The sequence below is a fragment of the Bombina bombina genome, chromosome 3, assembly GCF_027579735.1.
Source record: "Bombina bombina isolate aBomBom1 chromosome 3, aBomBom1.pri, whole genome shotgun sequence".
NCBI classification, from domain to species: Eukaryota; Metazoa; Chordata; class Amphibia; order Anura; family Bombinatoridae; genus Bombina; species Bombina bombina.
In genome coordinates this window covers 765,169,196-765,196,055 of record NC_069501.1, presented here as the reverse complement: position 1 = coordinate 765,196,055, position 26,860 = coordinate 765,169,196, and positions in this window count along the sequence as shown.

Genomic DNA, 26,860 nt, shown 5'->3' with positions numbered 1-26,860 from the left:
TCCCCATCTCCCTCTTGTCTCAGAGAGATGGGATAAGATTTAACCTAAATAGAATCAGTGAAGTAGAGAATGTCAAGACTTAGCTTTTCTTTTCGAAACTCTAGTCCATTTCTGTCTCTGCTGGTGAATCTGGCTTGATGATGCTGGAGAGGAATCTTCTGTTTGGTTTAACTGGGGTATCTCAGGTGTGTCCAACTGTAGTCTGCGGCATATATCTGGTATTTCTGATACTTCTTTTAGACTTAGTGATCTACCATTGTGTTGAATAAATAAGCAAAAAGGAAACCCCCATCGGTATCCAATCTGATGCTTTCTCAGGAGTGTGGTAAGAGGCCTCAAATAGCTTCTCCTCTAGAGTGTCCTGATACAAAGATCTTGAAAAAATTGAATTACCACACCTTGGAATTTAAAAGTGGGGTGCTTTCTAGCTGCTGATAAAATTCCTTCCTTTTCTGGGAATCTGAGGAACTTAACAATAACATCTCTAGACGGTGCCTCCTCTTTCGGTCTGGCTCTTAATGCACGATGGGCTCTCTCCATTTGAAATTTTTCCTCACCTACTTCTCCCGTAATAGCTTGAAATAATTGGTGTAGATAGACGGGAAGCTCTTCTGCCGAGACTGCCTCAGGTATCCCCTTCAGCCGCAGATTACATCTGCGGCTCCTGTTTTCAAGATCCTCCAATTTGTCATGCATCTCAGTAACTTCCTGCTGTTGTGTGGAGAGCTTTTGTGTGAGGTTAGATAGGTCTTCCGTAGTAGTTGTCTCATTTTCCTCTAGGGTAGCTACCCTAGTACCTAAATCCAAGATGTCTTGCTTTATGTCCGCCAGGCTATTGGTGACAGTATTTTGAAAAGCATCACATTTTTCCCAAAGTTTATCGAAATTTGTAGTAATGTCTTGCTTAGACACCAATGTCTTCAAATCAGCTCTTGTAGCCGGAATTGAATCATCTTCCATGCACTGTGAACCTGTATCAGAATCATTATCTTCATTGAGTGCTGCAATGGTAGAATCTAGAGTTTTCTCCCCTTTGGCCGGTTTAAAAAACAGACTAGCTGCTGGTGGCTTAGGCCCTTGGGCCGGCTTATTCTGTTTCCTGACTGACATAATGATGGGAAATGAAATTTGAGACCCAGAACTGGGGTTAAGTGTATGATTTAGAGTGAGTCTGATGCAATGGAAGAAAAGTTTGCTGTAATCAAGGTTTAAGTTATGTGAATCAGCACAGTACAGCTCTGAGTAGCTGTGGCCGGTGAGGTAAGCTGTGTATTTCTAGTTTTGATACAAACAATGATGAAGCAACACCTTTAAACTTCTTTCCTCTAGTAGCCTTATGCAGCTTATGAAATAGCCAGACCAAAATTTAAACAGCAACCCAGTGTTGGGATTGTTTTATATTCTCCCCTGCATTAAGCTATTACATCAATATATAGACAGCCAGCATTCACTGATAGACTTATAAAATCCCTTACTCCTCTTTTGTCGCTTATGTCAGCCCCATGGGATAAGAGGTGGTACACAGTCAATCCTTTTAAAAGCCTTTATTTTCCTCTTGCCACATTGTGTAGTGCCTGTTAGTTGGTTTATAAATATCAGCATCTGTACTTAGTGTCTCTTTAAGCAGCTATGTAGAGCCGTGTGTAGTGAGTTAACTACTGCCATGTGAACAAAACATGTTAAGCATATCTTTGTCGTGTGGCCTGTCTACCAATACACCTTATTGCTGCACACCTCTTCTTTCTATTCCACACTGTGATTTAGACCTTTTTGTACATGACTTATTCTTTGTATATCAGCTCTCTGTTTAGCTCCCCACTTCCAAACTCTTGTTAAAATTTTGTCTCCATTACCCCTCTTACCGCAACTGGTATGGAAACTGCCCTCTGATCATTCCGGAGCCTCACCAGGTTTGTAGTTGCTTTTGTGAGACTGGTTGTCCGGTCTACTTATTGTCCGGTTTGTCTGCTTCTAAGAGGCTGTTGTATTGGGTGATAATGTCCTCCTCAGTCACCTTGTGTGGCTGCTGAGTGCCGTGTAATATTGCTCATTTGTAAGTGCGCCACAAAAACAAGATGGCGATCGGCATCTGCCTGCTCCAGCAATCTCAAGCCGTTAGAGCAAGCTTTTGGTGACCAACAGTAGTCTCAATCGATTCCGGGTGTGTGTAGCCCCTTGCCTCCAGCAATCAGGCAATCTCTTGGCTTTTACTTAATCCATATGTCAGCTTACAGTATAGTGCTGCACGGAGCTCATGAACTAAGCAGCCATCTCCTTTCAGCTCCAGGCTCCGCCCCCCATGCTGCATATATTTAAAGGGACACTCATATCAAAATAAACTTTTATGATTCAGAAAGAACATGCAGTTTTATGACACTTTCCAATTTTCTTCCATTATTAAATTTTGCACAGTCATTTTATATGCACACTTTCTGTGGAACAAAATCGTACTGAGCATGTGCACAAACTCACAGGGTATACGTATACTAGTTTGTGAGTGGTTGATGTCTGTCACATGATACAAGGGGCTGGTAAATGGGAGAAAAAATAAATTTGTCAGTAAAAAAATCTACTGCTTATTTGAAATTCAGAGTATGTGTTAAATCATTGTCTTTTTATTATGCATTTGTTAATTATGCAATTCTACTGCATTGAGTGGTCCTTTAAATGCATTTGAAAGTCAGAAGTTCTGAATTCAAGTGAATATATTCAAATTTTTTTTAACTATATATATATACAGGGAGTGCAGAATTATTAGGCAAATGAGTATTTTGACCACATCATCCTCTTTATGCATGTTGTCTTACTCCAAGCTGTATAGGCTCGAAAGCCTACTACCAATTAAGCATATTAGGTGATGTGCATCTCTGTAATGAGAAGGGGTGTGGTCTAATGACATCAACACCCCATATCAGGTGTGCATAATTATTAGGCAACTTCCTTTCCTTTGGCAAAATGGGTCAAAAGAAGGACTTGACAGGCTCAGAAAAGTAAAAAATAGTGAGATATCTTGCAGAGGGATGTAGCACTCTTAAAATTGCAAAGCTTCTGAAGAGTGATCATCGAACAATCAAGCATTTCATTCAAAATAGTCAACAGGGTCACAAGAAGCGTGTGGAAAAACCAAGGCGCAAAATAACTGCCCATGAACTGAGAAAAGTCAAGCGTGCAGCTGCCAAGATGCCACTTGCCACCAGTTTGGCCATATTTCAGAGCTGCAACATCACTGGAGTGCCCAAAAGCACAAGGTGTGCAATACTCAGAGACATGGCCAAGGTAAGAAAGGCTGAAAGACGACCACCACTGAACAAGACACACAAGCTGAAACGTCAAGACTGGGCCAAGAAATATCTCAAGACTGATTTTTCTAAGGTTTTATGGACTGATGAAATGAGAGTGAGTCTTGATGGGCCAGATGGATGGGCCCGTGGCTGGATTGGTAAAGGGCAGAGAGCTCCAGTCCGACTCAGACGCCAGCAAGGTGGAGGTGAAGTACTGGTTTGGGCTGGTATCATCAAAGATGAGCTTGTGGGGCCTTTTCGGGTTGAGGATGGAGTCAAGCTCAACTCCCAGTCCTACTGCCAGTTTCTGGAAGACACCTTCTTCAAGCAGTGGTACAGGAAGAAGTCTGCATCCTTCAAGAAAAACATGATTTTCATGCAGGACAATGCTCCATTACACGCGTCCAAGTACTCCACAGCGTGGCTGGCAAGAAAGGGTATAAAAGAAGAAAATCTAATGACATGGCCTCCTTGTTCACCTGATCTGAACCCCATTGAGAACCTGTGGTCCATCATCAAATGTGAGATTTACAAGGAGGGAAAACAGTACACCTCTCTGAACAGTGTCTGGGAGGCTGTGGTTGCTGCTGCACGCAATGTTGATGGTGAACAGATCAAAACACTGACAGAATCCATGGATGGCAGGCCTTTGAGTGTCCTTGCAAAGAAAGGTGGCTATATTGGTCACTGATTTGTTTTTGTTTTGTTTTTGAATGTCAGAAATGTATATTTGTGAATGTTGATATGTTATATTGGTTTCACTGGTAAAAATAAATAATTGAAATGGGTATATATTTGCTTTTTGTTAAGTTGCCTAATAATTATGCACAGTAATAGTCACCTGCACACACAGATATCCCCCTAAAATAGCTATAACTAAAAACAAACTAAAAACTACTTACAAAACTATTCAGCTTTGATATTATTGAGTTTTTTGGGTTCATTGAGAACATGGTTGTTGTTCAATAATAAAATTAATCCTCAAAAATACAACTTGCCTAATAATTCTGCACTCCCTGTATATATATATATATATATATATATATATATATATATATATATATATAAAAGTATATGGCCAGGTAATAATACAATATATTTACTATTTATTCTTTAATAAGAAACCCAATAAAATGCATATACAAAACAATTAAAATGAATATAAATTCCTAAATTCTTTATATTAGTTAAAAAATATAGACACATTGAATTATATTTATAGGAACCAGGTTATGAATCAAACTATACACGTTTATGCTGTTATAATATGCTATACAAAGATCATAAAAATTAACTTATTCACAATAATCTCCAAAATCAGAGTTGCATTTTAATATCACAATGAGATGCCAAGGTATGGTTTGTTAACTTCCAGACAAATATACTTAAAGGGACACTGTACCCAAAAATTTAATTTTGTGATTCAGATTGAGCATGAAATTTCAATCAAATTTCGAATTTACTCCTATTATCAAATTATCTTCATTCTCTTGGTATCTTTATTTGAAATGCAAGAATGTAAGTTTAGATGCCGGCCCATTTTTGTTGAACAACCTGGGTTGTCCTTGCTGATTGGTGGATAAATTCATCCACCAATAAAAAAGTGCTGTCCAGAGTACTGAAACCAAAACAAAGCTTAGATGCCAACTTTTTAAAAAAATGATAGCAAGAGAACGAAGAAAAAATGATAATAGGAGTAAATTAGAAAGTTGATTAAAATTGCATGCTCTTTCAGAATTAGAAATTAACAAATTTGGGTTCAGTGTCCCTTTAAGCTATTTAGCCCACAAATTACTCTATACATCTCTAATTAAAACACCAGAAGTTATATATTTTCTTAATGTAAACAGCCAGTTTATATGCCAATTTATCTAAGCTGAAATAAATTCTTAATTACCTACAATTAAGACAAATTCTAAAATATATTTATATGGCTACAATTATAAATTACTTGGTAAACAAAAGATTAGTTTTAAACTACACATGATTATGAATGCAAGCTAAAATACAAAGTGCCCTTTTAAAATTACTAACTGCAATTTAGTTATAGGTACCAAATACCTTTGATTTAAATATTAAAAATATAGAACAGTCATATATCACCAACATGAACCAATTCAGTATTCCAATCTTTTCCAAATAGTTTCAGATCACCTCATATGAAGAAAGGTTATTGCACAGATCAAGAAGGGAGTCTCAGCTTTTTGCTTAAAGTGATTGTGTCCCAAGTATGGCAGCCAGTTATTCAATCACAAGTTTCAGCATACCAAAAACTTTTTTTTCTCTCCATGCATTGAGGTTATATCATCTGATATCCCTCCCCCTTTTCTTATTGTAATCATTGGTGATCTGAATTCGATAGGCCCTTAACTAAGCTTGTCTCGGATTCGCTCTTGCCCGTGGTTATTTGGGAGATGCCTCCCTGAATGGCTCATCTGGCTCTGCATGTGTTCCAATTGATAATTTATTTGGCTGTCATACCAGTTTTAATCCCCTAGGGGGCAGCAGACAACCGCAAATATAGTCTCACCATTAATTATTGCCACAATCTAAATATCTCCTTATATTGTTTATATTCAACATACTATAATTCCTAGCATTAATAAACCTCTTTTGTCAGCATCTATATTTCATTTAGCATAACAGAAAATGAACAATTTGACACCAAACACCAGTATTTTATCTCTATGTTAAAATAGAAAATATCCATGTATATCCATGTTTATGGCTACTATTCATAGGACATCTTGCTGCCTGTAAAATAAATAAACAAATGTTGTTAAAAATGTCAAACATTTATACATCTATTTGCAGTATTTATCAAGCTCAGCAAATATTTATCTAATATGTTACTATTAGTCATTGCTTCTTAGGTCGACAAATACACATTTTTATATAGTATTTAAAATTATACAGGCTGTATGTTAAAAAATGAATTTAACAGCTGCAATGCAAGACATGTTGAAATCTGGATTCTTAGGTTCTCAGCTTCCAATATTAACCTTCATAAGCATAGACAATCTCCCAGATTTTTATGTTCATATTTAATATGTGTCTGAATATACATGTTCATTTGAGTATCTTAAACTTACATGGCAATTTGACACAATTCTTTTGTAAGATTTATTTTTCCCATGTCATACAGAGACTTGAAATGCCAATTGTCTGGGATCTGCATATGGGAAACTCCGCAGGGGACAATTCACACTTAGGTGATATGAGTCATTTCTTCAGCTAAAAACTGATTCTTCCTGAATCTAATTAAGCTTCAAACAAAATCCAGTGAGCCATGGTGTTAAATTATCACATGTGTCTGTTAGTGAAGGTTGGCATATGGTTCTCCCAGTTCAGAATGTATATTGAGAATTTTCAAAGGGCTTATGAGCAAATTGTTCACCAAAACACAGACTATTGGCACCATCAACCCAGGGGTTTGTGCTGATCAATGAGACAGATGCTCTCTTTTGAACTCTTAGATGTTATGTTAATTAGGAGAAATGTATCTTATGTCTGATCTAAGATTTGGAATACACAGAATGTATTCAGTGATAAAATGAGCATGCTCAAACTTACTATTTGAGAGATTTTATACTTATTTTATTTTATATATATATATATATATATATATACATATACTGTATATATATATATATATATATATATATATATATATATATATATGTATTGTCCACTGACATTTACAGATACCCTGACATATATGGAAATATTTACAAGAATATCACAACTTGTTCAAATTCTAAGCCCAATCCACCATAAAAAACTTTTAAAATGTTTTTCAAATTACTTTGCACTGCAATAACTTTGTAGTTACTTAAAAGTACATGGATAGAAAATTTGGATCATCCGAATCTTTCATGACAAATATTCAGAAAATTTTGTTTTCCTAATATTTGTCTGCTGTGCTATTCTGTATTCACTTCATTTTAAACTAAATGAATACCGAATTTTCATCAAACATTTACATTTGCTTTATTTAAATGAATATAAATTTTCCTTTGCTGCAGGTGAAAACGTTTACTTGTAGCGTTACATACTTACCTCTAGTGTGCTGGAGAGTTTTGCTAATTCTGACCCTTCTTCACAGAGCCCAGAGACACGCTAATAGGAAGCTTAGAATGGCGTATCCCAGGGCCTGCGCTAAAGGACATTCGCCTTTAGTGCAGGCCTTGGGATCCTCAGTTCTAAGCCTCTTATTAACGCACTCTGAAGCTCTGTAAAGAAGTCCCATGATTATTGTGGCTCTCCAGTGCACTAGAGGTATTTTTAACCCTTAAATGGACATAATACTCATATGCTAAATCACTTGAAACTGATGCAGTATAACTGTAAATAGCTGACAGGAAAATATCACCTGAGCATCTCTATGTAAAAAAGGAAGATATTTTACCTCACAATCTCCTCAGCTCAGCAGAGTAAGTTCTGTGTAAAAAGTTATACTCAGCTGCTCCCAGCTGCAGGGAAAAAAAAAGAAGAAATGAACAGCAGCCAATCAGCATCAGCATTGCTGAGGTCATGAACTCTTTTACTGTGATTTCATGAGATTTGACTTAACTCTCATGAGAATTCATAGTAAACTTCCTTTACCTGATTGGTGAAAAAAGAAGAGAGTGCACGAGGCTCATCCTTTCGGCTGTCCCAGGACAGACATACTAATATGCTGCTTAGAAGTCCTTTACAATGGGATGTGGCTACTGAGAAACTTTTGAGGTAAAATATCTTTCCTTTTTACATAGAGATGTTCAGGTGATATTTTCTAGTCAGCTTTTTACAGCTATACTGCATCACTTTCAAGTGTTTAAACATTTGGGTATTATGGCCCTTTAAGGCAATTCAAAGAAAACAAATGAACACTGACTAATTTTGTCAGTATTTATTAGTTTTCTTTAAATTTCGTGGTGCATTCATTTGGATATTCTTTTTGTGAAAACATTGAATATCCATGTTTTTTTTAACAAATTTGCATTGGTGATGAAACAAATGCACATGTTTACTTAAAATTTAAAGGATTCATACTTTAAGCCTCCATGAGTAATTTAAATAAAGAAAACATTGAGATATGCATTCATTTTGTTTGCTGTATTTTGCTGTGAAATTCCTGTATTTAGCTTGTTCCTCTCCCCCAGAGACCAAGGCCATACTGTATGATTAATGGGACATTAAATGTACAATAAAGTAAAAGTCAAACTTCAATGATTAAGTTAGATCATGTAATTTAAAAAAAAAAACACGTTATTTTTGTTATCTAATTTGCCTCGTTCTCCTGGTATTCTTTGTTTAAAGGATACTTACGTAGGCTCAGATGAAGCAATGCACTCCGGCGCATTATCTACTGATTTGTGGCTACACATATATACCTCTTGTCATTGGCTTACCAATGTGTTCAGCTAGCTCCCAAGAGTGCATTACTGCTCATTCAGCAAAGGACACTAAGAGACAAAGCTAATATTATTACAAATATCCCTTTAAAGATAACTTTATGTATGTCTAATGCCTTAACTGCAGATGACCACCATGTATTGTCATCTAGGGGATGGGGGATGCCGTTTCGGAACTGATCACATCCCCCTCTCTGCAGATATAGGCACATACAAGGAAGCCGAAGTTTTAGCATTGCTGGTTATGTCACCATTTGTGTGGTGATGTCATCAAACTGGAGACAAGGAAGTGCTCAGAAGAGCTTAAGAGAGATGAATGGGGGGAAATATTCAACCCAATGGCACGGACCCCAGCCGTTTACCTCTCAATGGTTTCACGTCCTCTTAAACTATCTCTTCCATCGATCTCTGCTCCCTTAAGCTTGGGGCCTAAAATGATACAAGTTTAAAAATAAATAAAAGTAAAAAGCACACACTTTTTTCATAAGGGCACTCTCTAGGCACATATAACAACCCATCAAATCGGCCTAGAAACCCTCAAGAACGCTATTTTTACAGATTAAAAGCCCATCTAAAGCCCCAGTATAGTTTTTTTTATAGCCAGGTGATCATTGAAGTAAAAGTGATCACCTAGCGTGAATAGCTGTGCATTTATCTTAGTAGAGGTTTATGGGAGCCCCTACGTGCACATCAAAGTTATATAACTATAGTCCCCTATTTATAAGAGGTTAACACCATTTTTTTTAAGAATTTACAAAAAGACACACATAGTTGTTTGCAACTTTATTTATTTAAAAAAATGATGTGCACTGTTTTTACATTTTGTATTGTACAGTTCTCATGTAATGATACATACTGGTATAGTGTGACTTTATATAATATGTTTTGGTTTCTCACTTAAAATAGCCTAAAGTAAGGGTCAAATGTGTGCAACATCTAGAAATTACAAAACAGCTTAGCACAGGAGTGCAAATGGCTCAGAAGAAAAGAGTTAAACATTTTTGGCTAGTTTACAGGTGGATTGCAAAAATAGCACAATTGAGCATTAACTGTTAAATCAATAGTCCTCCTATTCATGCACTGGTATTACAAGTTGAAAGTAAAATGTTAACATGAGTGAAAGCCTTTAGGAGTGTTAACATCTGGAGGTCAGAAAGAGCAGCAATGTTAACTCCCTTTAACCATAAACTTCTATGTGGTACGCTACAAAAGCAACTTCTGGTTTTCGCTTTTGCGCTAACCCAAAGGTGCGCTAGAAAAACTGTGCTAAAACAGAGTAGAACTAAAAAGTACCAGCCTTTATAAAGGTTGTGAGAGATAGGGAGCATGAGTGTAACAACTCTGGAATAATAGTCATTCACAGTCTGCTAATCTGCTCCGTGTATATTAAGTAAGAAGCTGAATGTGAGTGATCCAGCACTGAATGTACTGTTTAGTGTTCAACAACTGCTTCAGTAATTTGCTCCATGTATAACACAGCAGTTAATCCGTCTGGCGGAGGGCTGAGCCTAACACGTTTTGCACATTTATTGGTTGCTTCATCTGAGGTAAGGGCTGCCCCCCCCTCTACCTAGCATTTAAAGCGATATAACTCCTGGCAAATTGGGTATGATATTATCAAATGCGGCATCTTTGTTAATGTCAGAAGCCCCCAAAACCGTCACATACAGCTAACTTATTTTATGTAGTATCAATCAATCGTAATCAGCACCTTAATATTGATGCTAATACCTATTAAAAAGTCTTTATTACACCTTCTACTTAGGGGTGGTAATGTTCATTCTATAGTGTACAAATATTGAATCCGAGTCTAATCACCATATTATTTGCATGTTCTCATGATCATTGCTGCCTATTAGAACAGGAATATGCATGTACAAACCAGGAATTTAACAATTCTTATGTAAATCTTCAATTTAACTAACAAACACCTAGATTACAAGTTTTGCGTTAGAGGCTGTGCGGTGCTAATGAGCAGTTTTCTCTCACACTCTGGTATTGCGAGTTTTCAGAACCCGTCGTTAAAAGAAGAGAAGTGAGCGTTGAGCAAAATTTTGCTCATTACCGCACTCCAATACCAGCGCTGCTTAAGTCAGCGGTGAGCTGGTGTAACTTGCTTGTGCAGGATTTCCCCATAGGAATCAACGGGGAGAGCCAGCTGAAAAGAAGTCTAACACCTGCCAAAAAGCAGCGTAAAACTCCTTAACGCAGCCCCATTGATTCCTATGGGGAAATAAAATATATGTCTACACCTAACACCCTAACATGAACCTCGAGTCTAAACACCCCTAATCTTATACTTATTAACCCCTAATCTGCCTCCCCCGACATTGCCGACATCTATATTATACTTATTAACCCCTAATCTGTCGCTCCGAACACCGCAAGTTTGTACTTATTTTAACTAGGTAGAATAGTTATTAAATAGTTATTAACTATTTAATAACTACCTAGCTAAAATAAATACAAATTTACCTGTAAAATAAAACCTAACCTAAGTTACACTAACACCTAACACTACACTATAATTAAATAAATTAACTAAATTAAATAGAATTACCTAAATTAAATTAAAATAGCTAAAGTACAAAAAAACAAACACTAAATTACTGAAAATAATAAACAAATGACAGAAATGTAAACTAATTACACCTAATCTAATAGCCCTATTAAAATAAAAAAGCCCCCCCCCCAAATAAAAAAACCCTAGCCTAAACTAAACTACCAATTGCCCTTAAAATGGCCTTTTGTGGGGCATTGCCCCAAAGTATTCAGCTCTTTTACCTGTAAAAAAAAAAATACAAACAACCCCCCCAACAGTAAAACCCACCACCCATACAACCAACCCCCCAAATAAAATACTATCTAAAAAAAACGAAGCTCCCCATTGCCCTGAAAAGGGCATTTAGATGGGCATTGCCCTTAAAAGGGCAGTTAGCTCTTTTGCTGCCCATACCCTAATCTAAAAAATAAAACCCACCCAATACACCCTTAAAAAACCTAACACTAACCCCCTAAAGATCGACTTACCGGGATACGTCTTCATCCAAGCCAGGCGAAGTGGTCCTCCAGATGGGCAGAAGTTTTCATCCAAGCCGGGTGAAGTGGTCCTCCAGACGGGCAGAAGTCTTCATCCAAGCCGGGCAGAAGTGGTCCTCCAGACAAGCAGAAGTCTTCATCCAGATGGCATCTTCTATCTTCATCCATCCGGCGCGGAGCGGGTCCATCTTCAAGACATCCGACGCGGAGCATCCTCTTCTGGTGACGACTAAAACAGAATGAAGGTACCTTTAAGTGACGTCATCCAAGATGGCATCCCTTAGATACCGATTGGCTGATAGAATTCTAGATTAGGGGTTAATAAATATAATGTAGGTGGCGGCGGTGTCCGAAGCGGCAGATTAGGGGTTACAATTTTTATTTTAGTATTTGCGATGCGGGGGGGCCTTGGTTTAGGGGTTAATAGGTAGTTTATGGGCATTAGTGTACTTTTTAGCAATTAAGTTATGAGTTTTATGCTACGGCGTTGTACTATAAAACTCTTAACTACTGACTTTTAAATGCGTTAGGACTCTTGACAGGGTAGGGTGTACTGCTCACTTTTTGGCCTCCCAGGACAGACTTGTAATACCGGCGCTATGGAAGTCCCATAAAAAAAAGACTTTACAAAGTTTACGTAATTCGGTTTGCGGTAAGGCCAAAAAAGTGTGCGGTGCCCCTAAACCTTCAAGACTCGTAATACCAGCGGGCGTATAAAAGCAGCGTTAGGACCTCTTAACGCTGCTTTTTAAGCCTAATGCACAACTCGTAATCTAGCCGATATTTTCTCATTGTACAAATAGTGAATCAGAGTTGGAACACCATATTGTTTGCGTATTCTCCCGATTGTTACTTTGTATTGGAGCAGCAAGTGATATACATATGCGGACCAGGGATGTGGCAATTCTTATGTAGTTCTTTAATTATACTAGCATATTATCTCCCTGATTCTATATCTAACCCCTATCTATTCACACAGTACATACCCCATATTGTATTGCATGTGCCATAGTCCCAAGTTATCAATATTTAGTTATTTAATTTATTAGATAAGGTGTATAAGTACATACAGGCCATTAAAGCCTTAACCAACTACCAGTTAATGTATACTTGTATTCTAAGAATACTCAAGGGGCCACATCTACTGATATTGAAGTTGTTATTAGACCTGAAGAGCTACAGAAAGGTTGCTAGATCTATTTCCTTATTTAACCCCTGGGATTCTAGTGTGTTCAGTGTATAAATCCAGAATGTTTCCCTTTTTGAATATTGGAGAGTTTTGTGTTTAAGCCTGGAGGCAAGAGGAAGCCAATGAAAGGATTGGGACTTAGGTGGCAGCTTGGGAGAGCAGAGAGGACGGAGTTGCAGTAGTCGAGGTGGGAAAGGATGAGAGAGTGAATTAAAATCTTAGTTGTGTCTCATGTAAGGAAGTGTCTAATTTCAGAGATGTTTTTAATGTGGAAGGCTTTAGCCAATGACTGAATGTGAGGAGTAAAAGAAAGATCTGAGTCAAGTGTGACCCCAAGACATCGAGCATGTGGGGTAGGGGTAATGATGGAGTTATCGACAGTTATAGAGAAGTTAGGGGTGGAGATTTTTGAAGATGAGGGGAAAATAAGGAGCTCAGTTTTGGAGAGATTTTGCTTAAGGTAGTGAGAGGACATCCAAGATGAGATATAAGAAAGACAGTTAGAGTCACACAGGTTTGCAAGGAAGAAGATAGGTCTGGTGCAGAGAGGTATATCTGGGTGTCATCGGCATACAAATGGTATTGAGAGTTTATTATGAAACCTAATGATGACATGTAGATTGAGAATAGAAGGGGACCAAGGACAGAGCTTATACTTATACACCTTATTGAATAAATTAAAGAACTAACTTGGGACTATGGTACATGCTATACAATATAGGGTATGTACTGTGTGTATAGATAGGGGTTAGATATAGAGTCAGGGAGATAATATGCTAGTATAATTGAAGAACTACATAAGAATTGTCACATCCCTGGTCTGTATATGTACTGTATATCACTTGCTGATCCAATATGAAGTAACAATCAGGAGAATATGCAAATAATATGGTGTTCCATCTCTGATTTACTATTTGTACAAGGAGAAAATATGTTAGTTAAATTGAAGATTTACATAAGAATTGTTAAATTCCTAGTTTGTACATGCATATTTCTTCCTGCTCTAATAGGCAGCAATGATCATAAGAATATGCAAATAATATGGTGACTAGACTCAGATTCAATATTTGTACACTATATAATGAACCCCTAAGTAGAAGTGTAATAGAGACTTTTTAATAGGTATTAGCAACAACATTAAGGTGCTGATTAAGATTGATCGCTACATAAAAAAAGTATGCTGTATGTGACAGTTTTGGGGGCTTCTACTATAAACAAAGATGTTGCATTTGATAATATCATACCCAATTTGCCAGGAGTCATGATGCTTTAAATGCTAGGTAGAGGGGGGGCGGCCCTTACCTCTGATGAAGCAACCAATAGAGTTGCAAAACACATTAGGTTCCGCCCCCTGCCAGACGGATTAACTGTTGTGTTATACATGGAGCGATTTAGTGAAACAGCTGTTGTACACTAAACAGTACATTCAGTGCTGGATCACTCACGTTTGGCTTCTTACTGAATATACACGGATCGGAACACCGTCTGTGAATGACCATTATTCCAGGGTTGTTACGCTCGCACTCCCTATCCCTCACAGCCTTTATAAAGGCTGGTAATTTTTAGTTCTACTTTGTTTTATCCCATAGAGGGATTGCTTTTATTTGATTTGTACTGCATTTTAAACATCAAGTATATTGTTTTATATTCTGTATTATTCAATAAATACACAACCTTTATTTGCACACTATCACTAGTCCATTTGCACTCCTTTTCTGCACAATTTGTCATGGAGGGTTCTATGAATTGTAATTCCATACCACCTTCCCACATTTAATCCTGTGACAGAAACGAAGGGAACAAGTGCCTGGAGGAGGACATCAAATAGATACCATTTCTATTCCCAAGCCGTTTACATACCTCATTAAAAAAAAAACTGCTGGAATCTTCTTATCATCAAAAAGACTTTCAGTTTAATAAAATAATTTGCAAAAAAGCTGAATACAAATACTGTTAACACCAATTTGTTAATATTTACTGTATTTACCACTTTGCCCTCCAACTTCCTACTAGGTCCACACGTGTAGAAAGTGGTTTACAAAAATGTGGGTTGTTGCCTGCCATATATTGCAAAATAATCAAGCCAAATAATTGAAATTGAAATATCAATAAATATAGAAATACCCACAGATTCAAGCCAATATAAATATAAATAGTAAAAATCTATATGGATTATTCCTCAATGTATGTTTCGCAATCTAACATCGGTAAACTCACCATAACTTAACGTAAAATTCAAAAAAGAGTTCCTCCACTGGGCTTTAGAATATTAAAATCTTTAAACAATAAAAGTCACTCGTAATGAGGTTCCCAAATGAGTAGTCAAAAGTTATCAGTTCTCTTTCAGGTACAGCTATGAAACCAAGGTCACATGGATATGTTCGACTAATCAAAATAGGTATACATATTAAGCCTATTTTTCGGGAGACATGAAGTCCTCAAATAAGTCGTAAAATGCTTAGTCCTATTTCGGGGCCAAAACACTTTTTATACATTTATTTTATTAATACACTTTAATTTTATATGTATTCATCTGCAAATGTGGTATACATGATACATTGCACTGCATGTGAAGTGGGATGCTATATTGGAGAAACAAGCCAAAAACTGGACCTTCGGATGAACTTACACAGACACTCAATCAAAAATCACTTTGAAATAAAATACTGTACCCCTGTTGGTCACCATTTCACCCAACCTGATCGCTCCTGTCAAAACCTCAAAATCAAAATTCTCAGAGGCAACTTCAAAAACACCTTGGAAAGAATAACCTTTGAAATGAAAATGATAATGTACTTCAACTTGCTAAATTCTGGACTAAATGCGGACTTTCATTCAGTCAATTACATTGTATATTCCACACTCTTTATACATAGGAACACAGGTAAGCCTATGTCCACACTTTTGCAATTTTTTTTTAACTTTTGTATTCCGCCTGTATATATAATTTCACATCTTTATAGATATTGATTCCTTGTTGATATATAACTTTATGTCAGTATATGCTCTATGTAAAGCTATATATGTCCCCTGTTTGTTCTCCTGCACTGGACACTCTCTGCCTCTGTCACCTAACCCCCCCCCATGATTTTTCCGACACCCCCTCCTCTCCCTGCACTCAGATCTCTGTAACACTTTCTGTTCTTTTTAGCTATCCTGTGTTTTAAGATATAATCTGTAAATTCCATTGAATTGGTCAGTATTGCTTCAGACTCGAGAAAGGAAGGAACTCTTCTGAAAGCTTGTCTACTTATAAATGTATAGCTAGTCCAATAAAAAAAGTATCATTACCCAATGCAAAACTCTTGTTATTTTGATATTGAAATCTCTGGACTAACATGGCTACTCCAATCAACGTGTATATATATATATATATATATATATATATATATATATATATATATACTGTATTTATATATATATATATACATATATATATATATAAATATTTAGCTTGTATAAAGAAAGCACTCAATGGACTTCGTATAGATGCAAAAAACAACTTGGCTTTTTAACTTTGTAATATAAAGTTGTTTTTTGCATCTGTATGAAGTCCATTGAGTGCTTTCTATATACAAGCTGGATTTACTTTACTTTTAGCACCGTGGCCATCCCCTTGGATGAGGAGTGCATACCTTTGATAGAATTATATATATATATATATAATATATAATATATATACGTGTAATGCTTAATTTAAATAGGCTTTAAATGTTTTTTAGCATACATAACTTTTAACTTATAATATCCATTGAAAAGTATAGGGCACACTAAAAGGATGTCGGCCGCACTGAGGCCCATATTTATCAAAGGTCTTGCGGACCTGATCCAACAGTGCGGATCAGGTCTGCAAGACCTCGCTAAATGCGGAGAGCAATACGCTCTCCGCATTTAACATTGCACCAGCAGCTCACAAGAGCTGCTGGTGCAACGCCGCCCCCCGCAGACTCGCGGCCAATCGGCCACCAGCAGGGGGTGTCAATCAACCCGATCGTGAATTGTTGCGATGTCTGTCCGCCTGCTCAGAGCAGGCGGACAGGGTTATGGAGTAGCGGTCTTTGTGGCCATTTGGAGCTTGATAGATAGGCCACTGAGCATTCTGTGGTAGATCTTCTTTATACCATGGACATGTTATATCAATTTTTATGCTAATCCTAGTGCTGTTCAGCATTATTGATAGTAAACCCTGCACTATCAATAGCGCTCCACTTGTAATCTAGGCCTTTATGAGTAATTAAATACTGAGTTTACTGGCTGTTTAATTATGCTGCATTTTGTCTGACTCTTTCATGGTTCCTAGTGATTGCTTATGTCAGTGCTAGGACTTTGAAATTTGGCCATATAGGAGATACACATTCTCAGTAGAGTTTTCCAGATCCCTCACCAATTATTATTATTATTATCAGGTATTTGTAGAGCGCCAACAGATTCTGCAGCGCTGTAAACATAGTCGGTGTACAGGATAGCTTTGTAGGGGTCAAGTGGGTAGAGGGCCCTGCTGAGAGTTTCACTGTTGTAATTGGCTCTTATGAAGTGATCTGTAAACAGCTGGGCCCATAGGCTTACAATCTAAGGGGTTCAAGGGGAAAGCAATGGCGTTAGGAAAGGATAGTGCTGGTTGTATGCATCCCTGAATAGTAGAGTTTTTAGGGAGTGCTTGAAGCTGTTAAAACTAGGGGAGAGTCTTATGGAGTGAGGCAGGGAATTCCACAAGATGGAGGCCAGTCTGGAGAAGTCCTGTAAACGTGAATGTGAGGAAGTAACAAGAGTGGAGGAGAGGAGGATATCCTGAGCTGATCGAAGGGGACGGGAGAGTATCTAGAGACAAGTTCTAAGATGTAGGGGGGAGCAGTGCAGTTGAGAGCTTTATATGTCAGGGTGAGGATTTTATGTTTAATCCTAGAGGCAAGAGGAAGCCAGTGAAGGGATTGGCAGAGAGGTGCAGCAGATGAAGAGCGACGAGTAAGGAAGATGAGCCTGGCAGAGGCATTAATAATGGATTGTAAAGGAGCTATGCGGCAGCTAGGTAGACCAGAGAGGACGGAATTGCAGTAGTTGAGGTGGGAAAGGATGAGAGAGTGGATTAAAATCATGGTTGTATCTTGTGTAAGGAAATGTCTAATTTTAGCAATGTTTTTAAGGTGGAAGCGGCAGGCTTTAGCCAAGGACTGAATGTGAGGAGTGAAGGAAAGATCTGAGTCAAGTGTGACTCCAAGACATCGGGCGTGCGGGGTAGGGGTAATGATAGAATTATCAACAGTTATAGAAATTTTGGGGGTGGAGACATTGGAAGAAGGGGGAAAAATAAGGAGCCAAAATAGAAAAAAGGGCGAGTCGGGGCCACAGGCTAAGAGTTTAAAAGGTAAACTTTATTGCCATATAAAAATTAAAATAGATTACACAGCAAAAAATATAACAGATCAGATCTAAGACAGCAGAGGTACTGTGCATACTTTGAACTGTGTCGTTTGAATTTTGATACTGCAGTGATACCGGAGTTTCCTATAGGACTTTGTAGTAGTTTGCAGCAATGGTTTGAGCGCTATATTGGGACTTTTTGCTTGTAATGTTGGAAAAATAAGAAGTTCAGTTTTGGAGAGATTTAGCTTAAGGTAGTGAGAGGACATCCAAGATGAGATGTGAGAAAGACAGTTAGTGACACGGGTTAGTAAGGAAGGAGGTAGGTCTGGTGCAGAGAGGTAGATTTGGGTGTCATCAGCATACAAATGGTATTGAAACCCATGGGACTTTATTAACCCTTTAAGGACACAGCTTTCAGTTTGCTCAATTGTTTTATGACGGAAAAATTCCGTCATATGTCCTTAAGAGGTTAAGGAACCTAGTGACCATGTGTAGATTGAAAAGAGAAGGGGACCAAGGACAGAGCCTTGAGGTACCCCAACAGAAAGTGGTAATGGGGCAGAGGATGCTCTGGAGAAGGCTACACTAAATGTACGGTTAGTCATATAGGAAGAGAACCACGAGAGAGCTGTGTCACAGATGCCGAAGTATTGGAGGGTTTGGAGCAGAAGAGGGTGGTCAACAGTGTCAAAGGCTGCAGACAGGTCAAGGAGGATAAGCAGAGAGAAGTAGCCTTTGGATTTTGCTGTAAGTAGGTCATTGGTAACCTTGACAATTGCTGTCTCTGTAGAGTGATGGGAACGAAATCCAGATTGCAGTGGGTCAAGAAGAGAGTTTAGTGTAAGGAAATGGGATAGACGTGCGTAAACTAGCTTTTCAAGGAGCTTTGAGGCAAGAGGGAGTAGGGAAATAGGGCGGTAATTGGAAGGGGAGGTTGGATCAAGGGAAGGTTTTTTGAGGATAGGTGTGACCAGTGCATGTTTTAGAAATGAGGGAAATATACCAGTGCTGAGGGAGAGGTTGAAAATGTGTGTGAGTATGGGGGTGAGGGTAGAAGAGAGGGAGGGGAGTAGCTGTGAGGGGATGTGGTCAAGGGGACAGGTAGTGAGTTGGAAGGACAGTATAAGGGCAGAAACTTCATCCTCATTAACAGGGGCAAAAGAGCTGCATTTTTGGATATTTGGGTTTTGGGTGATCGTGAGCTTTTGAGGGGGTGGGAGATTGGAAGTATGTTGAGAGCTGATTTCACTTCTGATGGAGTCAATTTTGTTGTTGAAGTGGCTTGCAAAATCTTGAGCTGAGCGAGAGGTTGTGTTAGGAGGTGGGGGTGGGCGGAGAAGAGTGTTGAATGTGGAGAACAGACGTTTAGGGTTAGAGGAAAGAGTAGAGATGAGATTAGAAAAATATTGTTGCTTATAAAGATTAAGGGCAGAATAGTAGGAGTTCAGGATGAACTTGTAGTGAAGAAAGTCAGCTGAACTCCGAGATTTCCTCCAATGTCGCTCAGCAGTACGGGAGCATCTGCGTAGGTATAGTGTCAGAGGAGTATGCCAGGGCTGAGGATGAGAGTGTGGTTTCTGAGCTAAGGTTGGAGGGGCCAGAGTGTCAATGACCGATGTAAGGGTGGAATTATACTGGCAGATAGATTGGTCAGGGCATGAAAAGGAGGTGATGTATGAGAGGAGAGGTTTGAGATGGCTAGTGAGCTGATGCAGATCTAGTGACTTAGTGCTTCTGTGAAGTTTGGTGTGAGGGGTAGAGGGTAGAGTTGTAGGTAGGGAAGTGATGTTGCAAGTTAGGAGATGATGGTCAGAGAAAGGAAAAGGGAAGTTTGTTAAATTTGAAAAAGTGCATCGATAGGTGAAAATCAGATCAAGGGAATGACCATCTTTGTGAGTGGGAGAGTCAGTCCATTGTGACAGGCCGAAAGAGGAAGTCAGTTGAAGAAGTTGTATTGCAGAGGAGGCATTGGGATTGTCAAGAGGGATGTTAAAGTCGCAAAGAATGAGGGCAGGGGTGTCTGAGGAAAGGAAATAAGGAAGCCAGGCAGCAAAGTGATCTAAAAATTGAGTTGGGGAGCCAGGGGGGCGGTATATGACTGCAACACGTATAGAGAGGGGAGAGAATAACCAAATCATATGTGCTTCAAATGAAGAAAATGTGAGTGAAGAGAAGGGCTGTATTTGTTGGAAGGTGCCACGAGAGAAAAGTAAAATACAGACACCACCTCCTTGTCTATTGCCAGACCTAGGAGTGTGGCTGAAATGGAGACCCTCATGTGACAGTGCAGCAGTGGATGCTGTGTCTGAAGCAGAGAGCCAGGTTTCTGTAAGAGCCAGAAGGTTAAGAAAGTGGGAGATAAAGAGATCATGGATAGAAGTGAGCTTGTTGCAAACAGAGCGAGAGTTCCAGAGTGCACAAGTGAAGGGGGAGGGTTTTTTAGATGTAAGAGGAATGCGATTAAGGTTACCAGAGTTTAGTTTCTGAAGTCTATTGAAAGGCACACAAGGATGTGAAAGGCTAGGAGGTTGTGAGGGACCAGGATTAGCTAGTATGAGCAAGAGGGAGAGTGACATGAGATGAGAAGCAGATTTTCAGTAATGAGACTGTTGTTTGGCTGAAGTGCAGGGGGGAGAGAGGGTGTTTAGGAATAGGTAAAGTTCATGAGTACAAAAGTAAGGTGAGTATAAGAGAGATGGGCTAATGAACAGCGCAGGTGGAGAGGGAGAAGGAGTAAGTGAGTAATGTAGTTTGTTATAGAGACAAGAGGTAACAAAAAGGAATATGAAGATATTGAGCATTATTATGAAAGTGGGAACCAAGTAAACACATAAGACACAGTGTTACAGCAGCACTTGCAAAAGGATACAAAGACATACATAAAACACAGTATTACAAGAGTACTTGCCTTGTGTCTTGCCCCTTGCCCAATCCTTGTTGAATTCTTGTATAATTCTTAAAAATTAATGCCTCACTTATAAAATGTTCACTTTGAAAATGTGAACATATGCTATTGTTAAAAAGTACACAGCCCTGTAAACAGTGCACACCCTGTGCAGTGCACATCCTCAAACTAGTCTGAAATATATACAGGTAGGGCAGTCAGCTGAGTCCACTAAATTTAGTTAATTGCTAATCAAAGACAGTTGGTAAGGCCAATTGGAATGTTACAATCTGGTCAGGGTGAGATGAGTTAAGTAAACAGACAATACAATTTGGAGGGGGTTAAAACTGTGACATAAGAAAACTATAAATGTTAGAGTTATAGCAAGTATTGATAAGGATTGAGCATCACATGGAAATTAACTAGACATTAGAATTGAGACATTGGGAAAAATCATTACAAAAAATGCAGGACTTAATTTTAACAGCCTAAATTAATTTGCTCAATATATATATATATATATATATATATATATATATATATATATATATATATATATATATATATATATATATATATTGTAACAGGGACCACTTTTAACCACGGTCTTCTAGGGCACAAATGCAGCACAGGACAGTCACTGTAGTTTAAAAGGCTTTATTTTTCACAGCAATAACAAACAGGCAGTTCATCTTCAAAAGAGGGAAATCTGCAGCAAAGTTAAGTACTTTTAAATGTGTCCCAGCACTTCACAGCATTCCACAAGTGCTTTGTAAAAATAATGTCATTTTACAGTTCACAGGAACAAAAGTATTTTACACAGTGTAACAAACACACACACCAGCCTCTGTAGCTGTGTAACACTCTCTCAAGGCCTAAGTGAGGCTGCTATTTAAACCCTTACAACTTCTAATTAGCCACACCTGTGATTAGCTGCTTGACAGCTTCACAGCTGTCTGGGATAATCAAATACACACTTTTTCTCCCTGGGGTTTTAACTGAAAGGAGAAATAGCATGTACAATGCTTGGTCTTAAATATCTTCCATTTATAACCAGGCCTTGCTTTCTGTCACATATCCTCCCCCCCAGCTCACACCCAGTGGGTTGAGCGACCATGGACATCAATGAATGTACCCGAGACAAACCATCAGCATTGCCCTGCAAAAGACCAGCCCTGTGCTCAACAGTAAAATTGAAGGGTTGCAAGCTAATAAACCACCTAGTAACCCTTGAATTTGTTTCCTTATTCTGACTCATCCATGTGAGAGGAGCATGATCTGTTACTAATTTAAATTTTCTTCCCAACAGATAGTACCTAAGGGTCTCCAAAGCCCACTTAATGGCAAGGCATTCTTTCTCCACTATAGAATAGTTCTTTTCCTGTGAAATAAGTTTTCTGCTTAGGAAAAGGACAGGATGCTCTTCTCCCTGACACTCCTGCGAGAGAACTGCTCCTAAACCAACATCAGAGGCATCTGTCTGTACAATAAAATCTTTAGCGAAATTGGGGGTTACCAAAACTGGATGGGCACAAAGGGCATCTTTCAAATGCTTAAAAGCTTGTTCTGCTTCTGGGGACCATTTTATCATAATTGGGGTCCTTGCTTTTGTGAGATCTGTCAAGGGTGCCGCAATTGTAGCAAAATTCGGGATAAACCTTCTATAATAACTAGTTATCCCAATAAATGCTCTTACTTGTTTTTTAGTTAGAGGCTGTGGCCAGTTCTATATGGCCTCTACTTTTGTAGTCTGAGGTTTAACTAATCCTCTACCAATAGTATAACCCAAGTACTTAGCTTCCTGTAAACCAACAGTACATTTTGCAGGATTGGCAGTTAACCCAGCGGACCGTATTGCATCAAGTACTGCTTGAACTTTTAGAAGATGATATTCCCAATTTGTACTATAAATTATAACATCATCCAAATATGATGCCGCATAACGAACATGGGGTTTCAGAATTCTATCCATCATCCTCTGGAATGTTGCCGGGGCACCATGTAAACCAAATGGCAACACCGTATACTGAAATAAGCCCTCTGGGGTTGAAAAAGCTGTCTTTTCCTTTGCTTGACTAGTGAGAGGCACCTGCCAACACCCTTTCGCTAAATCAATTGTAGTGAGATAACGTGCTTTTCCTAGCCTTTCTATCAACTCATCTACTCTAGGCATTGGGTAGGTGTCAAATTTGGAAACACAATTAAGCTTACGAAAGTCATTACAGAACCTTAATGAACCATCCGGCTTTGGAACAAGCACGATTGGACTGTTCCACTCACTTTGTGATTCCTCAATTACCCCAAGCTTTAACATTTTTTCTACCTCCAGTTTAATAGCCTTTCTACGAGCCTCAGGGACCCTATATGGTTTAAGGCAGAACTTCTTCCCTGGTTCTGTTATTATGTCATGCTTAATAACATTAGTTTTTCCCGGTACCACAGAAAATACCTCTTTGTTCATTCTAATAAAATCCTTGACCTCTCGCTTCTGATGTACAGATAGGGTTTCCGATATATTTACCTCTGGTTCAGTGACAGGGAGTTCTGTAGGTTTTAAGGTAACTAAAACTTCCCTATCTTTCCAAGGTTTTAACAGATTTATATGATATATTTGCTCAGGTTTCCTTCTCCCTGACTGACTTACTTTGTAATTAACATCATTTATAACCCTGATATTATTTCTTGCCTCTACCAATGTTGGATCCTCCCATTGGGCTTTTTAAAAATTACCAGGGCCACCAACCAGATCTATCAAATCATCAATATTTTCCGAGCTAGTACTTGGTACTTCATTACTCTGAGAATGTTGATCACCTACTAATACAGGCATAGGGCAATAAATCTTATTTTTCTCCTTTTCAATGGAACCCCCTTCAAAATCAGATGTATTTCAGAGAAAGGAAATACATAAATATCAGAAGTTTGACATATTTCTGGAGATTCCCATAACTCCAGAAATTTTTGAAAATGTCTCCCTATCACCACCTCATGGGCTAAATTTGGTACTACACCAACACAATATTTTAATTTACCACGCTGAGTCTCAATCTCCACCTCAGCTGTAGGATATTCCCGTTTATCTCCATGAACACAGATAATTCCCATTTTTTTTCATAATCTAATACTGCATCTGGTACTAAAGATTTAGCCACTAGTGTGACCATACTTCCTGAATCAAGCAAAGCCCTAGACACTTTACCATTAACTGTCACAGTACACCAATGGGAATCATTATTAATAGAGCTGTTGCTATTAGACAATAGTGAATGTGCAACATTACAGTCCATAAATTCATCTTTATCACAGTCTCTAGCAATATGCCCAACCTCATTACATTTAAAACATCTTACAGGTTGGTTATATTTAAATGTTTCCTTAATTCCTGGGGAAATGTCTCTGGTGTTTTGCCTATACACCTGCTGCTCTCTTATCCCCTTTATCCCCTGAACAGTCTTACCAGTTCTTGTAGAACTCTGGGACTTGGGATTGAGGGGCTGATCCATTGAAGATTGTTGCAAAACTTCTCCTGAAGCTATAAATCTTTCGACCAATACAATCAACTGATCCGCTGTTTGAGGATCACCTTGATTAACCCACCGCCGCAGGGAAGCAGGTAATCCATGCTGAAACCGGTCCATCACCAGTAGTTACACTATTTTGGTAGCCGAATTAACCTCTGGTTGCAGCCACTTCCTGGCAAGGTGTATAAGGTCGAACATCTGGGATCTTGCAGCATTATGAGATGAAAACATCCAGGAATGGAATCTTTGTGCACAGACTGCCAAAGTCACCCCCAGGCGTGCAAGGATTTCTGCTTTCAATTTCTCATAGTCACTGGCTTGTGCTGGCTCTAAATCAAAGTAGGCCTTCTGAGATTCACCACTAAGAAATGGCGCAAGTATACTCGCCCACTCAACTGTCGGCCATTTTTCTCTTTCTGCTGTGCGTTCAAATGCCAAAAGATACGCCTCAACATCATCAGCTGCTGTCATTTTTTGAAGATAATGACTAGCCCTTATTACTCTGGAACCTTGGCTGCCACCAACATATGTATAAGTCAAAGAGAAACCAAATATCAGTATATGAAATCCAAGGTATAAAGTCCTTCTTAGTATAATGTGTGCTGTGGCGTGTAATGCAAACAAGCAATAAGCAATAAGTGAAACAATATCGTGTTTCCACGAATGACCAGGCAGCAAGTAAATCAAAACCAATCTGCGTTGAAAACTTCACTCACCAGAAGAGGGTACGTGCGGGGTTTCAAGACAGTGTTGGTACCTATGCCCATCTCACTGCTCCAACAGGAAAACTGCCACTCTGGGGAAAGAAAACAGCCTGGGACGAAGCGGAGGAAACCGCCACCCGCCTCAACTTATCCCGGCTACAGTCCTCACAGCTAGTGGAAACACTCCTCCCCTCTCCTACGTCCCTCGGTGAGACTTGCGACGCTGTGTATTGGTTGAAAGTGCTGCTCAGTAGACACGCCCCGCACACATGCTCCTAAGGCTATGACTACGGATCATTTCCGAAACATGTAAGCCAGACAGTGCTGCGCCCTCAGCACCTTTCACTCGCTTGCTGTGTTTCACATGCATTAAACTTTTCAAATAAAGGACTTTCGTTTTAACCTCAGCTGGAGCCGTCTTTCTTTGAAAATTTTTTTCCACCAACATATTCAGAGTTCAGTCTTTCTGATATGGCTTGAACCTCTTGTTGCAGAGTCTGTGTAGCACTTTGCTGCTCCTCCCGGGTCTTCCTGAATGTCTCAGCTTGCACAGCAGCCATCTGTTGTATCAACAATTCAGTGTTCTCCTTCTGTGATTTAGCCAGCAGCATAGCACTCTCTGACTGGGCCAAGACCAACTGTTGCAGTGCTGCACTATTTTCAGCAGCTTTTCTGTTAGTCTCTTGCTGTATAGCATTAGAATGGATCAAAGCTTTAATGACTTCCTCCATGTTGCTTGCAGATTATTATGCCCACAGACTTACAACGTGGTTGCCCGCATTCTCCACCAAGTGTAACAGGGACCACTTTTAACCACGGTCTTCTAGGGCATAAATGCAGCACAGGACAGTCACTGTAGTTTAAAAGGCTTTATTTTTCACAGCAATAACAAACAGGCAGTTCATCTTCAAAAGAGAGAAATCCTTCCTCTGCAGCAAAGTTAAGTACTTTTAAATGTGTCCCAGCACTTCACAGCATTCCACAAGTGCTTTGTAAAAATAATGTCCTTTTACAGTTCACAGGAACAAAAGTATTTTACACAGTGTAACAAACACACACACCAGCCTCTGTAGCTATGTAACACTCTCTCAAGGCCTAAGTGAGGCTGCTGTTTAAACCCTCACAACTTCTAATTAGCCACACCTGTGATTAGCTGCTGGACAGCTTCACAGCTGTCTGGGATAATCAAATACACACTCTTTCTCCCTGGGGTTTTAACTGAAAGGAGAAATAGCATGTACAATGCTTGGTCTTAAATATCTTCCATTTATAACCAGGCCTTGCTTTCTGTCACAATATACAGGGAGTGCAGAATTATTAGGCAAGTTGTATTTTTGAGGATTAATTTTATTATTGAACAACAACCATGTTCTCAATGAACCCAAAAAACTCATTAATATCAAAGCTGAATAGTTTTGGAAGTAGTTTTTAGTTTGTTTTTAGTTATAGCTATTTTAGGGGGATATCTGTGTGTGCAGGTGACTA